General features: G+C 41.8%; 1 pseudogene across 1 annotated transcript; it reads left to right on the top strand.

The window, feature by feature from the left end:
* Nucleotides 1-253: 253 nt before the first annotated feature.
* Nucleotides 254-3,874, top strand: LOC306651645 (phosphoglucomutase-1-like; annotated as a pseudogene). The gene has a single exon. The product of its transcript is annotated as a phosphoglucomutase-1-like (transcript).
* Nucleotides 3,875-4,815: the final 941 nt, after the last annotated feature.

The raw sequence follows: 4,815 nt of genomic DNA, 5'->3' as shown, positions 1-4,815 counted from the left end.
TGGATTTCACCAAATGCTTTTTCTGTGTCTAATGAGAATACTCATGTGGTTTTTGTCCTTTTTTCTATTAATACAACACATTACATCAATTGATTTTCAGATGTTTAAACAACTTTGCATTCAGTCCTATGATAAATTCTACTTAGTCATGGTGTAGACTTATTTTTACTTGGTGTTGGATTCAGTTTGTATATTGTTGAGAATTTTTGCATCTACATTCATAAAGGATATTGGTCTGGAGGGACTACCGAACACTGATAATATTGACGGGCCAACTAGCCATAAGTTTTATGCCTGTGGTGGGTCCAGCAGATGCGAAGTCGGACACCTGGGGAGTCTCTGCATCTGCCAGGGCACCGTTCGTTCTGGGGGCTTCTCCAAATCGTCTTCAGACGGCGTCACCCACCCTAGGCTTAAAACTGCTTGGAGCAGAGAAATTTCCAAGCTTTGGTGCACATTGAACCAGTCGGGTGAGCCGCCTTGTCACGTGCGACCACAGAATTCTTTTTTACCTTGTAGTTATTATCTTGGTTTCCGACTGCCTAGGACAGTTTGATACATGGATCCTCGCTTTGGATAAGTAAGAATGAACTAACTGCATTGCAAGATGATTTACAAGCTTTGTTTCGCAGAACCATAGATTTCTCAGTGTCTGCCAGATGTCCACTAGCATCAAATCTGAAAATTTTGTTTTTATCAAAACCACCAGTATCTCCCCTGGACTCCCCTTTCTGTGCCCTTTTCTGTTCTAAAACACATAATTGTGCTTTTTGGGAAACAGTAGAGTTGAGACTCATCTCCTTTGTTGGTACCTTCTTCATAAAACCTTCAGTGTTTGGTGTTTGTTGCATAATGGGCACACAAATCTGATTTGGGGGTTTGTTAACAATAAGGTCAGTTGAGTGGAAGGATAAACTCAGCTCATATTTTACCCTGTTTCTGGTCCCCCTGGGCAAGGTTGTAGATTGTCCAGGAAGTGCCTATTATTTATGCAGTAATTAGTTTGAGTTCCCCTTTAGCCTCAAATCAAGACACCAACAGGTTAGGTGAGGTGGCATAGTTAAGTAAGACACTGTCCTGGCTTCAGGATCCTAGAACATGAGAACACACCTATTATAAGAGATGTCACACTATTCCCATAGTTGCAGTGAACCTCTGAAAAGGAAATAATTGGATTTACTTGTGGCAACTCTGGTATAAACCTCCTACTACACATGTACTGAATTTAGTGTAGAACCTAGCAGGAGAAAACTATTAAAATTTCCTTAAAGTTATATTTCAGTTCCTTCATCTCTTATGCTTTAATCTATTTCAATCTGACCTTTGGCATTTAAGCAGGAAAACCTTTGCTTAATGGCATACAGCCTTCTCATGCTACTCGATATTTTTTGTGGTGTCCAGGACCTCAAGCTGGTTAAATGTGCTCTACCATGGAGCTACACGTCCATCCCCAATTCAGCAGACATTACAGAGTTTATTGTGCTTAAATACAAAAGTATTTTTACTATGCTATGCTTTTTGTTAGAAAGATGGATATAAGAAAACACACAGTTGTCTGCTTATTTGTGCAAAAGAAATTCAAGAAGAATTAACCAGAAACTAATGTGATTGATTTCCTATGTGTCATGGTGAGAAGAAGGGAAGGAATGGAAACTGGGTAGCAGTATGCAAAAGGTAGTGGCAATTCTTTTTTTATAAGCCTCTTAGAATCATAGTAATTAACACAGTCAGTGCCTCACATACTTAATTTTTTTTTCCCCCTGGTGAGAACTTAAAATCTCTTAGTGCACTAGGGATGTAGCTGAATGGTAAAGCACTTGCCTAACATGCACAAAGCCTTGCATTTAATTCCCCGTACTAACACACACACACAAAGAATCCTTTAAAAATCTACTCTCGCCTGGCACAGTAGAGCACACTCTAATCCCAGAAACTCAGCAGGCTGAGGCAGGAGGATCCCAACTTGGCAATTCAGGCAAGGCCCTCTACAATTTACAAAGACCATTTTACAATAAAAAGGGCTGGGGGCCCAGAGCAGCTGCAGTCGCAGCCATGGCCACCCCTCAGTTAGCACTGTCCACACCAGCGCCAGTGAGTCATCACCACAGTGAAAATGGTAACTGTTAAGACCCAGGTGTACAGGACAAAAAGCCACCATATCACCACCTCCAACAGAATTGGTTGCTTGGTTTTTGGACACAATGGAATCCTTTCTACCCCTGCTGTATCCTGCATCATTAGAAAACTCAAAGCCTTTGGGGGGATCTCTCTGACAGCCAGTCACAACCCACGAGGATCCAATGGAGAGTTTGAAATCAAATTTAATATTTCTAATGAAAGTCCTGCTCCAGAAGCAGTAACTGATAAGAATTTTCCAAATCAGCAAGACAAAGAGTATGCAATTTTCCCTGATCTGAAAATGGATGTTGGTGTTCTGAGCAAGCAGCAGTTTGACCTTGAAAACAAGTTCAAGCCCTTCCACAGTGGAAATTGTGGATTCAGTGGAAGCTTATGCCATAATGCTGAGAAACATCTTTGATTTCAGTGTACTGAAAGAACTTCTTTCTGTCCCAAACCAACTAAAGATCCGTATAGATGCCATGCATGGAGTTGGGGCCAAATGTAAAGAAGATTCCCTGTGAAGAACTCAGTGCCCCAGCAAATTCAGCAGTCAACTGTGTTCCCCTGGAGGATTTCGGAGGCCTCCACACTCACCCCAACCTCACCTATGAATCCATCCTGATGGAGACCATGAAGTCTAAAGAGCATGACTTTGGGGCTGCCTTCGATGGAGATGGGAATCAAAATATGATTCTGGGCAAGCATGGGTTCTTTATGAACCCTTCAAAGACACTGACTGTCATCACTGCCAACATCTTAAAACATTTCTATATTTCTAGCAGACTGGAGTCTGTGGCTTTGCATGCAGCATTCCCATGAGTGATGCCCTGGACCAGGTGGCTAACACTACAAAGATCACTTTGTACGAGACCCCAACTGGCTGGAAGTTTTTTGGGAATTTGTTGGATGCAAGCAAACTGTCCTGTTATAACGAGGAGAGCTTCGACACAGGTTCCAACGACATTTGTGAAAAAGATGGACTGTGGGCTGCTCTTGCCTAGCTCTCCATTCTAGCCACCTGCACACAGGATATGGAAGACATTCTCAAAGATCATTGGTAAAAGTATGGCCAGAACTTCTTTACCAAGTATGATTATGAGGAGGTGGAAGCAGAGGGCACAAACAAGATGATGAACAACCTGGAGACCCTGATGTTTGACCGCTCCTTTGTGGGGAAGCAGTTCTCTGTGAGTAACAAAGTCTACACCATGGAGAAAGACAATCACTGAAGACAGTGACCCCGTGGATGGAAGCATTTCAGGAAATCAGGGCTTGTGGCTCATTTTTGCAGACGGTTCTTGCATTGTCTTACAACTAAGTGTCACTGGGAGTTCAGGGGCCACCACTCAACTATACATCAACAGCTATGAGAAGGATGTCGTCCAAATCAATCAGGACCCCCAGTTCATGTTGGCTACCTTTATTTCTATTGCTCTAAAGGTGTTCCAGCTCCAGAAGAGGATTGGACGCACTTTACCCACCATCATCACCTAGGAAGACCTGCCAGCTGGAGTATGGCCCTTGATCCCAGGACCTATCCATGTCATCTGACTAAAAAGCATGAACAGAAACAAAGCATATCCACCCAGCTTCTTAGGATTTGATTTTTCTACTTAGTGGTTGTTGAAAAACAGTGCATTGCAAGGCACTGCCAATTGAGTGACCATGGGAGCTGTGTGAGAGAAGGAAGAGGACCCACAGACTTATGTCCATTCCTTTTCACACTCTTCTACACTGCTACTGTGACTAGCTGTCTCCTTAGCATCAAGCACGTTTACACAGCGGTGCAAGGTAGAGGCTGTGTCAGCGAGCAAGGCCAGCCTTCATCCTTAGGATGTGCCCACAAAATGACAGTGGAAGTTCCATTCTTTCCCCAGTTTAATGTTTACGTGTACTCCAACAAAATACAATTTCTGGTGCCTTCTCTCCAAAAAAAAAAAAAAAAAAAAAAAAAAAAAGGATATTGGTCTGGTTTGGGTACATAAAACTGGTCTCACAAATACCTGGTTATGAATATAAGTCCTTGTAGATTCCACAGTATGTACATGGGGACTTTCTAAGCCATTTATTTCCTCATGTATCTCCATCTTTTCCCTCTTCCTTCCTATGCTTTGTACTATAGCTATGGAATTGGTTGGTAGGTAGCTAAGTAAAAATACCACAATGTTCTCTCATCACATTTAAGCACCTTCTTTCTACATTGCTTTATTTTTCTCTAATTTCATCTTGAGTTATCTCCCTGGCGGATGGCTATAAACTCACTGCTCTGATGGGGCTCCAGGGGATTTGGTCATGGATGTTTATAATGTGCTTTTCATGGGATACTTTTTTATCCACCTAAGTACCCAACTATAACCTGGTGTTCCACTCACAAGAAATTTTTTTATACTGGAAGATGCCCTTGTGGCTCTTGTCTGACCTATGCCCAGTTTATTCCTACCAAGAACACATTTTTTAAAAGAGTAACAAAAGACAACTTGAAAATTAAAAAAAAAATGATAGCCACATTTTAGGAGAGTCTTGACAAGAAGAAAATTTAGGTACATTTGTGTTGTTTGCATGATACGTGGAGAAGGCAACACAACAAAAAATATATGAAATAACAGACATGATTTATTACATACATGTCGGGGAGAGAAGAGGAGTACTGATGAAAGCTGACAGGAAGGTTTCAGGGGCAATGAGATTAAACTA

The sequence above is a fragment of the Sciurus vulgaris genome (assembly GCF_902686455.1).
Source record: "Sciurus vulgaris genome assembly, chromosome: X".
Taxonomy (NCBI): Eukaryota; Metazoa; Chordata; class Mammalia; order Rodentia; family Sciuridae; genus Sciurus; species Sciurus vulgaris.
The sequence above is the reverse complement of the archived record's forward strand: the minus strand, read 5'-3'. Positions and strand labels throughout refer to the sequence as shown.